Source organism: Trichosurus vulpecula, chromosome 7 (assembly GCF_011100635.1).
Source record: "Trichosurus vulpecula isolate mTriVul1 chromosome 7, mTriVul1.pri, whole genome shotgun sequence".
In the NCBI taxonomy this organism is placed as follows: Eukaryota; Metazoa; Chordata; class Mammalia; order Diprotodontia; family Phalangeridae; genus Trichosurus; species Trichosurus vulpecula.
In genome coordinates, this window is record NC_050579.1 from 67,542,950 (window position 1) to 67,556,741 (window position 13,792).

Below are 13,792 nucleotides of genomic sequence, written 5' to 3' on the forward strand. Positions count from 1 at the left end.
CAGGAAGAGCACAGAGAAGGGTTGCTAGCACAGGTCCTTTGATCTGCTTTTCTAAGGAAAGCAACTTTAAGGGGTTAACAATCTTACTTTAATTAAGCATACATATATCATTCACTTAGTTCAGGGGAAAAAGTCAGCACCTGAGCTTCAGAGCAAATACAAACAGAAACTACAAACAGATCAATAGACAAGCTTTGTCTGATCAAGACATCACATACATAGTTACCAAAAATAGAAGCACCAACATCTGGATTTTCAAAGCTGGGAGGCGGTGGGGGGGGGGGGCACTGCTTCAATGGCTACCCAGAGCCTCGCCACCAATACCCTTTCAATGAGTGTGCCCCCAAAGGCAAAATGCCAAACTCTGAGTTTATATATACTTCTTCAGGATCAAAGGGCATCACAACCATGGGACTCAAACCCACAGCCTTCTCTTGACATAAGCAGGTCATGAAAGACTCCCAATTCAGCCAAAGATTCCTCAGTACTGAGCACTCCAAAATAAAGACAACCGAAGGTCCCACTTTACCTGTGCTATTCAAACAAAGACAAGACTTATTAAAGGCACTTGATTGCCTTAGCAATATTTATTATGGCAATTATGGTGGGACTTTTTGTTGTCTTCTCTTTTGCAGTGCTGAGGTAATCAAGTACCTTTGATGAGTTTTGCTTTTCAAATGTAATGGCAAGCAAAGTGGACTTTTTGTTGCATTTTTTTTTGTTTGTATTGGGACTTTGCTAATTAAAGCATGCCTGTACCTGGGGGTACCAGGAGGAAGCCTGCAATGGCAGCGTGGGAGAAGGACTTACTTGGACACTGTATTGAATAAAGAGATTATAACTTGCTGCGAACTAGGGGTAGGTGGTGTTTGCATTGTAAACAAGTATTTTGGGGAATGATGCTGAATGTTCATAAAACATCAACAATTGATGAGGAGTCCATGAAGACTGGGAAAAACTATTCTCCTCCATGGTGCTTCCTGTAGGAATCTACACATTAAATAATGACCCTCCCCCCAAAAAAGAATAATACATAGACTCTTCCTGCATGATCATATCAATCTTTCATGTTATTCAACACATCACATATATTTTGATCTGTGTTTGTTGAATTGAATTAAACTCAAGAATGAGGAGATCCATAGAATATCAGAGATCATAGATGAGTTGAAAGCACAAAAAGGCACTGGATAGGCCCTGTGATAAGAGTGACAGATGATATGAAGACTAGCCTAATATAGAATTGAGACTACAGTACCCAAATGACTTAACAGGACATCAAAAATAGAAGTCACAAGAGGGGACAGGTTAGTCTGTCTATGCACAAGAAGACCACTCTGAACAACTTCAGTGATCTCACCATTGGGTTAGGCCTTGTCAATTGGGCCCAAAAAGCATGCTTTAAGATCTAAGCAAGATAATCTTAGGGGGAAAAATTATGTCTCAGGTTTCTATATTAATCTTTTCTAAATAATAGATTGCTGTGTAAGTTATTGCTAAGCTGTGTGTGTTTCTGTACCATCAATTAGGTTACTGCTTCAGAAATCGTGGGTTTTATTTCTCTTGCTTTTCACAAAGCACTTAGCTAAATGTCCTTCATGTTTTTTAGGCCCACCCATATTTTAATAGAGTTCCTATTTGGTAATACATTATGATTTTCATGGTGGTTTGGAGCATTGAAATCATAGCTGAAAATATATATCTATATACGATATATATAGATATATATTTAAGTTAGATTCTATCACTTGCAAAATACTTCAGATATCATAGAGGTAGTATGCTTAAAAGTACTCAAAAGTTTGGGAAATTATTCAGAAAAGAAAACAGTATCTTTGTCTAATACTCAAATGAATACGGGTTTGGAAAAGAAACAAACACTTGTGGCAAACTCTGTAGTTTTGTAATTAATCTCTCTAAGAAACTGTCTTTTTGTAGCCATTGTGGAACCGGATAATATACTTTCATCCTATTGTCCTAAAATTGATGGGATGACATAATTCTAAACCTTTGAGATTTCAAAGGCAAGTAGGCAAGATGAAAATATATATATGTATACATATATGTATATATATACACATATATCACATGTATAACATATGTATAAGATATATGTATTATATATAATATATGTATATATCATGTTATTTTATGTTTTCTATGTGTATTTCTATAAACACACATATCTTCTTTCCTAACAACTTGCCTTTAGATATCAAAGACTCAGAATCTTATATTAGAATAATATGATATATACATGTAGAATACATGCACATATAAAATATTATATACCTTTTTCCCCAACAAAATCACAAACATCTCATGATTACATAAAGTTATAATATATTGAACTTTAGAAAGTTATTATAGACCTGCCATGAGATATTTTTTTATTCAGCAAAACATTGTGTATTTTAATGAGAGCCCATGATGCATTAATTTGTATTTCAGCCCTCTGGAATAGGCAACCTTTATCTTCATGCTACCAAAACTCCAAGTTCAGCTGAATCTATTTTATTTCTTAAATGGTTTTTTGATTTGTTTTCCTTTAGATGAATGGGGGAATGCTGAGCTGTCATTAATGCTAGCATTCATAAACATTAGTTATTATAATTTACCATTTCCCAACTGGGCAAGTCCACATTTCCAATGGTCACCCAATTAATGAATATCTAATAGACCTATCTACAAATCTTACAAAGCAATACTTTCACTAAATAAATTGAGCTAAACCTTGCAAAAAAAAAGTGATATAGGACTGTGGAGGTACAATTAAGTATACAGAGGAATAGCTGCTCTCTAAGGTCCTAAGGTTAATCAATAATTAGTTTTTCTCCTGAAATTGTTAGGTTATTATGGGCATCAGACAATATTTCTGAATCCAAAAAGATTTCTTTTTTTTGGATCAGAACGGCAAATCAGGAGCAATCCAAAGCTTCCTTGCCTAATAAATTTCCCAAAGTATCCCAAGATTAAAAATAATCAAGTCAAATAAACCATCAAGAACTAGTTATTTTGTAACATATTAATGTATCAATGATAACAAAAATGGAGAGCATACTAATAAATAGTTTATGTCTCTCTGATTTAAATGTAGGCTGTAATAGTATTTTATTTTATAAATCATTTTAGAGTAAAAAGAGGAAATCAAGTGACCTGATTGGCTTATAAGAATTCTAAGCTGAGACTCTGGACATTCGTGGCCTGGAATTTACAAGTCTCATTGCTTAATTAATGGTAAGAATTCTGAACACAGTTACTATAATCAGCACAATTCATGTGGGCTCAGTATTTCTGAGTCTCATCAGTTAGTGAGGTAGACAGAAGGAACTGAATACTCTGATAGACTAATAAGAATTCCAAAAGTAGGGACTCTAATATAGTACAATTCAGAGCGCTCAAAATATATGATTAGCATATGCTATGTAAATAGATTTTTTAAACACAATTTTCTAGCCTTCATTCTATCATTTGATTTTAGAGCCAGAAAAAAAAAAACTATTAAATTATTGGTGTAGTCTCTCTCTGACAGTGGGGGAGGGGTTTGGGAGAAGGGAGATGTCTATAAAAGTAATTTTAACTTCTTGCTTCCTGTTTGCAAGAGCACAGTTCTTCCTTCCTGCATATTCAGTGAACCAGACACACCTCTAATAACATGCTAAATAGAAATAGATGTGAGAAAGGGTAGGAGGAGTTCTTATTGATTCATTTCCTTTGTGATCACAGATAATCCAACAATCAAAGCATTAAATCCTCCCAATCTAATTATAAGCAGCACCAAAATAGAGGGGGAAAATGAATGAGTGAGCCATAAATGTTGGCATCTTAACATTTTGAGCTGGAAGAAAGATTTTCTAGTTTAAAACTGTCATTCTACACATAAGGAATCTAAGGTCCTGGGATATTCAATAACTTGCCCAAAGCCAAGAAAATAAAATATCAGAGCTAATTTTTTTTTATGAGCTCAGATGTTAAATTTTTACTAGTTACAGCCCTCATCACATGAAGAGGTTCACCACAATGTAAAAACAACACAAACTGTTTCATCTATTATATTTAACCAAGTCAAATGACCACTGCTCAACTCATAACATGTGTCTGAAAAACAAACAAACAAAAAAAATCTCATGACTTCTTTGAGCCCCCAGCAGTGTGCTGGAGATGACAGTACTGGTTTAAGTACGGACCTGAGCCTCCAGAAAAGGGATGTCCATAGCTCTTTATGTCTTCAAATTGGAGATCCTAGGCAATGAGCTCTTCTTCAACATCACTGATAATCAGCTCTGATTCTGTCTGTGGGCATGGCCATTGCTGTTCCTGTCATCTGCTCCTGTATCACTTGAGACTGTTCTGCAGCATTATCTTGGCCAGGAAGCTGGGAATAAATGCTTTGCAGTCCAAACAATTAACAATTACCAGGATGCAGAACTGACCCAGGATGCATCTAAAGTGAGCAATTCAATTCCTTGCTGTAGCATAGGTTTAAATCAGAGGGTGAGAGAAAATGGGATCTTGGCTCTAACAAATCCTGCATGTTGATCCATCCACCAACAATAATCATAGGAAGTATGTTTGTTACATTTCCTTTCATCAAGTCTGTGAACATGGTAGTAGGATCCATCATAGGAGATGGAGGCATACTACCTTCCTGTTTGTGGTTTTTTGTTTGTTTTTAATCCCTTTTCAGGGGTTGTTGAAATAATATTTTTGTGTCAAGAAAGACTGGGAATGTATTTTCCATTTTTCCCAAGGACTCTACTTCAAATGAAGAGCTGACTGTTGGACATGTGCTCCTGGGTGACCTTCTAGTAGCTCTGCAGCAGGATGGCCACATAGTGGCAGATCATGCCCATGAAGAAGGTGACGAAGTCGATGGCCAGGACCACCCAGAGGCAGACCTTGGAGTCCAACAGCATTTCTGGCTCCGCCCTTATGGACACGGAGGGATGCCCACGGGGTACTTCTAAGACTTCTGAGTCACCTTCTCAGCAAGGACACAGTAAAGACCTTGGCTCTGTGACCTCACCATCCCGGGTTCCCTCTGCCACTGCCCTCCTTCAGCAGGCTGGCTCCCTTGCGCTCTCCTCAGGGGCTGTGTTCTGCCTGATATTTCAATTAAGGTTTTGGATATCAAAGTAAGAACATAAGTACAGTGGGGAGACTGGGCTTTTGTAATGAGTATAATGAAATTAAGAAGACACTAAAAACCTTGGTATTCCAACAAGAATATACAACTTAACTTTGCATCTACTTAGCAAAACTTATTTAAAATAGCACATCAGCACCATGCCCACTCCTCAAGAGAACTCTTTACTAGTAATTCACTTCCTCCTCTTCCCCCACCCAGTGGTTTCGGTGCCCCAAGCTGTGAGATCCCAGGAATTCTGTCTCTCCACAACAGAGTGTTGTCAGAGAGTCTCTCACTCCATGGGTCTTGTGTCCTGAGTTACCAAGTGTCTGCTTCTTTCCACTCCTCATCTGAATGTTATAAAAATTAAATTTGAGTGCATAAAATTTCTTGTACTCAAGCAACATGTTGTAATAAATAGAAAACTAGTCTCAGACCCAACAAGGTCTGGGTTGAAATCTTGACTCTAATATCTACTGGTTGTGCAAGTTATTTAATCTTTCAGTTCTCTAGGCAACTGTCTAAAACTATAAGTTTATAGAGCAGGTGCTGACCTCTCAGGGAGGGGGTTTCCTCCTCTGGGAGTTCCCTATAATAATGAAATCCTAATCTAGTCCCCATTTCCATCCCTTTCAATTAATCAATTGCATTTGCTGAGTATCTGATGTATGCAGAACTCTCACAACCAGTAGGATTGAAGATAAAAGAAACAATAAACTCCTTTTTGTTAAAACAAAACAAAAACTCTCAATTTATTTGAGGGAGTCAAAGCACCCTTTAAAGGACTGCTCTCGTGGGGGAAATGTGAAGCAAATTTACCTTCCTTATGCCTTCTCATCAAAAGAAGGTGGAAAGAGAACTTTATAACAAGTTTGAGGTCACAGGGGAGTCCCTTGAGTATGGAGCAGAGGTCCCAAAGAGCACAATGAAATGGATTAAAAGATAAATAGCTAGGCTGTGGGCATCTGGCAGTGGGGTAAGGGAGGTAGGAGGGCAGGCAATGTGGTGGCATGAGACTGAGGAGCTCCGGGAAGTCATTTTAACTCTGGAACTAGGTAGTCTAGGAATGATGGGTCTATAGTTTAAATGTAAGGTTAGATGACTGAACTTGGAAGGAACAGAATCAATATTTTCATGATGGGCTTCATCAATACAAAGGACAGGTATGAAAATTTCCAGGTACATTTGGATATACTGATAGAATGAAACATGCTTACATCAGTTGTCACCTCTTTTTTCCTTCTGTTTCTTGATGGCAGGTCTACCACTTCCTGGACAGGAGCATGGATAGAAAGAGATGAGAAAAGGGACTTCCTTTATGAAGATGTCCTATGCAATTTCACTTCCAGCTGGCCTTTCATCCCTTAATGGCCAAATTGAGGCTTCCAGGTTTCTAGGATTCCTGGCAAAAAAGGTTTTTTTTATAATTTCTTTCCCTTGACCAATCATTTCACAAATTCTATCACTTATTGCCAATTCAACCTCTATGCCAGACCTGCACCACTTGGCAGTAGGCTGGGGACCATAATTAAAGTAGGCTAAACTTCTTCAGGCTGCAGATAGGTTAAACTCGAGACAGACTAAAGATGGTTGGTTGCTACAGGGACACATGACAAACAAGAGAGTGCCCAGTGGCGACACTACATTTTTCATGGGCTGCCTGAAATCCATTGGCAGGCTGCAAGTGCCCCAAAAGCCATATGTTGTGGAGGCCTGCTCTATGCTATCTCTTAAATCCATTTTCTCCTTTCTGCCAACTCTTAAACTGTCCCATTTCTGGTCCTCACATCTTAGTTTCTAGAACTGTGGTCTCTACTATTGCTTTCCTAATGAGTAAAAACAAATAAAACAAAAATACAAAAGGCACTGGGGAAAAGGGAACATACATTTCTTAAATACCTAATATATATCAGGTACTGTGCTAAACAATACACGGATAGTATCAAATTCGATCCTTGCAACAATACTGGGAAATAGGTGATATTATTATCCCCATTTTATAGTTGAGGAAACTGAGTCAAACAGAGGTGACATGACTTTCAGAAGGTCACATGGGTTTTCAAATCTAACAGCAGATTTGAACTCAGATCTTCCTGATTCAAGGGCCATCATTTTATTCACTGTGCCACCTAGTTGCCTAAATAACATACTCTCAATATACATATATTTATTAAAAAAAAAACTTACTCCCGATACATGCACACTTATTGAATTAAGTATGAACTCCCATTTCACGTCTAAAGGTGTTCATAGGTTTCACCTCATAGCTTGCTTAACTGGTTAAGAAGACAAAATATGGGAAAAATCAAGATTGCAGGAAGATAGGCACACTAGTGCCTTTTTGGTAGAGCTTTGCATCAGTACAATCATTTTGGAAAGAAACGTGGGATTATATAAATAAATTCTACAAGTTGATCATAGACCCTTTGGCGCAGTGATTCCACTACTATATCCGTGCCCTACAGAGTCCGTTGATTAAAAAAAAAAAAGGTCCCCATATACACCTAAATTATTTATAGCAGCACTTTTTGATAGCAAAGAAGTGGAAACAAAGTAGATACTCACTGGTTGGGGAATGGCTGAACAAACTGAGTTATATAAATTTAGTGGTTTTCCCCCGGCCCGAGACTTGCACTTTGAGATACCTGTAGAGTCAAAACCTTTTCTCTGCTCAGAGCAGAAGTCACAGTTTAAAAGAAGCCCCAAAGGGAAGGTCAGTTCTATCTCCATCTTTCTCTCCAGGTACCTATCTAGCACCCATGTCATGTATCAAGAATAGCCAAATGGCTACTTTAGCTGAACCATACTATATGGCATCTCTGGTAAAATGTAATAAAGCTGGAAAGGTTGGTTGAGACCGTGGGTTATTTTGTTTCATTTTTGTTTTTTCACATATATTTTATTGATATATTTTGCTTCTTTACATCATTAAATTATCCCCCAATATGTCTCCCTCTCCCAAAGAGCCATAGAGCTGAGTGTACTGGAAACCACTGCTAGACTTTCTGATTCCATTTGTGTCAATGCTTTTATACAAGACTCATGAAATCTCTCAGTCAGCTGAAACAGACGTCTTATTTGGCATTATTTCAATTTATCAAATGGCTTTCAAAGACGTTTCACACTAAGTTGAAGGACTATGAGTGAGATTGATTGATTGGGTATCTTGTCACATACTTTAAGTGGGATGGAACTGAGCAAAATCAGTCACTGCACTCTCACACCTGGAATGCACATCGTCCTTATGAACAGCTCTAAGAAACCCCAATTCCCTTTAAGGTTTATCTCAAGTGACACTTTCTTTACAAACCCTTTACGGATTTCCAACTTTTCTCCCCCTCACTAGTATCTTCTCTTGTAAATGAACTTTTATCTAGTTTGTAGCTATTTTGAATATGTGTGCATATGTGTAATATTACTCCTAAGTAGGCCAGTGAAGTACACACATATACACATATGACTGTGTATAGATAGATATACAGTTATCCTTTCCCCATCATGACTTTCTCCCATCATGGTTTCTGTAGATCCCTGGTCTGCATGAGAAATTATATGAGAATTTTGGGGGAGTTTTGCAGAAGCCGCAGATGACACACAAAAGCCAGCAGATGACACAAAAAAATTTAGAAACTCAGAAACGCACAAAATATATGTATAGTATTATATAAAATGAACAAATTTTATCTTTTAATACCATAATAATTCAAACATCTTCTCTGGTACAAAAGGAGGGCCAACACATTTTAAACTGAACTCCCAGTTCCTGAAGTTGCCATAACCCCAACCCCCATGATGTGGAAGGGATAACTTTAAATGATATAAGTGATAGATTAAAAAAAAAGTATGCAATATACGTGTGTATGCATACACACACACACACACACACACACACACACACACACAAACACACATATAGACTCCCCCAGATTGATGGCCAGCTCCTTCAAGGAAAAGATTGTTTCACTTTGGCTTTGTATCCCCAGCACCAGTAGTACCTGGTACATAGTAATTGCTTAATGCTGATTGGTTGATTTATATGTAAGCCCAACAGCATTAATATAGTATGTGCATTGTTAAACCTGAATGAAAAATTTAAAAAGAGATAAATATGACATATAATTTTTAATAATTTACTTTATATATCTTTAAAATCAATAATGGTTTGGGGTTAGCTATTGAGCCTATAGATAGAAGTCTTCAGGTCAACCCCTTCCCTAACCTTAATTTTTTTTTTTCCCATTTACTCTCCTCTCCTCCCTTTTCCCTCCCCTTCCCTGCTCCTCCCTTTCTCTCCCCTCTCCCTCTTTCTTCTCCCCTCCCCTCCCCTTCTCTTCCCTTCCTCTCTCTTTCTTTTTCTTGACAGATTCAAGGAATTTAAAATGTAGGTGTTTCTTCTGGGGTGAGTGTGGAAGAAGTGGGAACAAGATCCACAGTGACAGAGAGATCTGGTGTCAGGGGATGAGGCAAAGAGGGGAAATATTACCTAACTGGAGAAAAACAACCAGCTTACGTTAAGGAAAGGCGAGGGAAAATGAGCCACAGAGATAGGCACTCACTGTAAGCATGCTACTCCTCTTATTTCTAATTTTTAATTTGCCCAATTCAAAGGATCATCTTGTGCATTCCCTGGTTGTTATATGGGCATCCTACTTGGAAGACCATTGTCCTACACTATCATCTGATCTTGATAATTGGTACCGACTCCAGGATTTCACCTTTCTAAGTCAGCCTACACACTGCCACCCACATAATCTTCCCAAGTCATCACTCAGGTCAAGTAATTCAGAAACTCAACCTTTAGCAGACAATAGTCCTCTTCTCCCTATTGTCACTGAAATAAAGTGTCAAATCCTGAACCTGCTATTTAAATCTATATTCCTTTATTCATCTTCTCTCTATATATTCTACTTACAAACTGGAATATTCAACCTCCTTTCTTTTCATACTTCTGTCTTTACCTCTATGCCTTTGTTCACAGGGTCTCCTAGCCTTGAACTCTCTCCAATTTAAGCATGGTCTCTCCATCAGTTATTTAAGCACATCTCTTTCACATCTTTTATAACATAAACTATCTATAGAACATAAATTCCTGGAGAATAGTATCAGTGTTGGAGTTATAGTAGTATTCCAAGAAGACTGAGCACAGTGGTTTCCTCAGAGTAGGTATTTTATAAATATTTGCTGAGTTGAATTCAATTTATTGCAGTTACTTAATCTCTCTGTGCCCTTTTTTTCTCTCTACTTCTCTCTAATAGAAAAGGTTTTAGTACCTTATCTACCTACCTCTTGGGATATGGTTGGTGTGTGTGTGTGTGTGTGTGTGTGTGTGTGTGTGTGTGTCCATGTGTGTTGGGAAGATCAATGAGAAACCATCTTGGAAAACAAATAGTATACATGTAAGCTATTATCAACATTATTGCTCTAAGTAGGCCAGTGAAGTAGTGAATGCAAATATAAATGGCTAGATATCCCACACACTTCACTGGCCTCCATCCAATAGCAAGAGATCTAGACAAAAGTATACAAAACGTCAATTGGACTTCCTATGGAGGATTTTTTGGAGAGCATGAACAAGCTTGGCAACAAATAAGAAGAGGTATATAAATGCTGGTCTATATCATTAGACTGAATGGCCACATCCATGAGATATACATTGACAATAATAATACAAGATATGAGGTGATATAACATAAAATAACATAAACATAATATAATATAATGTAATGTGGGACTACATAGTTGGACCACCATAAAATAACTGACAACTTTAGTTTGGAGACAATATTTGGATTACAGAGTTCTTATGAATTTTGGTAACAAAACTGAAGTAATTCACGTAAGAACCTTGAATATGAACTTAAGAGTCTTAGGTTTGAATCTTGCTCCATTATGTAATATCCGAGTGACCATGAATAAGTGACTTTTAGTTTCTTAAGTTTTAGGTTCCTCAATTTAATTTAAATTTAATGAATGTTTATTGAAAAACAGATACACTAATACCTCAGGGTTGCCATGAGAAAAGTGGTTTGGAAATTTCAGAGCCCTATCATCCAATAGATTTAATTTTAAACTTTCACTACATTCCTATTTTGATGCCTCTCCATGGCATGGAGGTGAAACTGAGTAAGTTTTAGGGCTGTACTAATAGAACACAGGTTCCACCATATCTTATTCAAGCTTGAAAAGCTTTGTGTATAGGCTTGAAAATGGCCTAGGACTACTCTTGCCAAGTTCTGAAAGACTCAGTACCAGAAAGTAGGTCACTGGGTGCCTCCCCTCTCCATCTGCACTTACTCCTCCTCCTCCTCCTCCTCCTCCTCCTCCTCCTCCTCCTCCTCCTCATCCACCTCCTCCTCCTCCTCCTCCTTCCCCTCCATTTCATCCCCTTCCTCCTCTTCATCTTTCTCCTCCTTCTCTTCCTCCTCCTCCTTCTTCTTCTTCACCCCAGGATGACACAGTCTAGCAATGAATGCATAGAAGGCTTGTAATCTGCATGAGCAGAGGAAGTTCTGAAGAGATGATGGATCCTTGAAGTTCCATTATATAATACCTCAATGCAGACTCCAACCCCTTTTCTAACTCTCATGCTCCTCCCTCTATGCAAACATCTCTCCTCTTAATCAAAATCCTTGCTCTACTTTTCTAAAAACCTAGTTTTTCTACACAATGTCCAATAGCCACCAAAAAGATCAACATACTGCTGCATTTCAAACCTTAAAAATGGCAGATGGCAAAATGAGAAAGAAACAACAGCTCTGAATTTGGGGTCAAAACTCTTTAGATCAATTCCCCATTCTGCTAATTACTACTTGTGTGATGTTAACTAAGTCCTTTAGAGCACTGGATTTGGAGTGAGTAAAACCTGCATTTAAATCCTGCCACAGATACTCTCTATCTGTCCAACCTTGGGCAAATCGCTGAGCTTCTCATCCTGTTTCTTCACTTGTAAAATAGGGTTAATAACCAAAACCACCTCATAGGGTTGTTGTGAGGATCAAACTACACTACATAAATACAGAGCTTTAGAAAATTTAAGAGTTGTGTAAATTCTATTATTATTGTTTTTGTTGTTAATATTATTAAAAATGAGGGAGTCAGACTAGATCGATCAAGCAATCTTCAACATTTATTAAGCTACTAGTATGTACCAGACACTATACTAGGCACTTAAATCCCTGCCCTCTGAGTGCCTATATTCTAACTATAGTGACAACACATAGATATATGGGATATACACAGCACATACAAAACAGATATAGAATATATGTAGAGGGAAAGGCACTTGAAGGTCAGGGTGAGGTGAGGCAAGAAGGGGCATCTCAGTCCCTTTCAAGAATTCCTTCTAATGCTAAATCTATGATTTTTCTCAAGGCCAGCTCACCTAGTTCCACCTCACATGGTTAACAGTTGATTCAAAACTTGCAGGGAAATACATTATAGACCATGGCTTTCAAAGTTAACCTTAAGCTTCTAAAGCTATTTATATTCTATAGAAAATGGGAAAAAAACAAGTTTTTGAATCAAAATGGGACCAAAGTAATACAAAGACAACAGCAGGTTGTGCTTAGAATACAGTATTTCTTGAGGCTCAGGCCATAGATTTCAGCACAATCTACTTTTCCTTTAAACAATTTATTTCTGCCACCACTCTGATTTGAGCTTCAGACTCTGAAAGCTAATTAAAGTCATATTGAATGGTTTAGGCCAAACCTAAACAGTGATGAATTTTCAAGCTGTTTTTGTGTTTCAGGGTCTAAAAGTTTCCAGCAAGAGACAACATCATAAGCCAAGCTTTGCCTTTGCTTTGCTTTTCCATTTCGGTCTCATCACACATGCTGTCGGCAAAAATACTGAGAATACAAAGTCAGGAACTTATATATAGATAAAATAAAATGCCCAACTTTTCTGCAAACTGCACTGAAATCTGAAGGAGAGTACCATTTCTTACATGAATTAAACAGGAAGGTCTTAAATAAAGCCCGCCAGGCTAGTACAGTAGCTGCTTTGTTGAAAATCTACCAGGAAAATGTGTCCCATTCATTTGTCATAGAGTAGGTTTCTGAATCTGTTACCTAAGTCCCCAGGCAGAGCAATAACTAGCTGATGGTTGGGACTGGGAACAGGGGAACTATGGCTTCTCATGAAGGAATACACTTCTCTGGCATGTTTCTTCCCCAAGGGGTCTGCTTCCTCCCCATAGCATCCTCTCTCAATCAACAAGCATTTATTCAATGTCTACCATCTGTACGGCACGGCACTGTATTAGGTGCTAGAGTTTTGTTTGTTTCTTTTTATTTTACTAAGAGAGGGAACAAAAAGGTTCCTACTCTCAAGAGGCTTGCATTCTATTTGGAGAAACTGTATGTATGCATGCATGCATCCATGTATCTATGTGCATATATGTAGACAGAGTAATAGGCATATGTATACATACATGTATATGTGTGCATGCATGTACATATATGTATGTGTGTATAAATATCAATCCAATCTAATAAATATGTATTAAGTACCTACTATATGCCACATACTGTGCTAAGCACTGGGGATACAATGAAAAAAAATAATAATAATAATACAAGACAATCCTTACCCTCAAGGAACTTACAATCTAATGGGAGGAAACAACACACAAAAGGAGGCAGGAAGAGGGGGAGGGGAAGA

At 37.8% G+C, this 13,792-nt stretch overlaps 1 pseudogene; it reads right to left on the reverse strand.

Annotated features, from left to right (window-relative positions):
* Positions 1 to 4,267: 4,267 nt before the first annotated feature.
* On the reverse strand, positions 4,268 to 8,365 carry LOC118857546 (annotated as a pseudogene).
* Between the last annotated feature and the right edge of the window lie 5,427 nt (positions 8,366 to 13,792).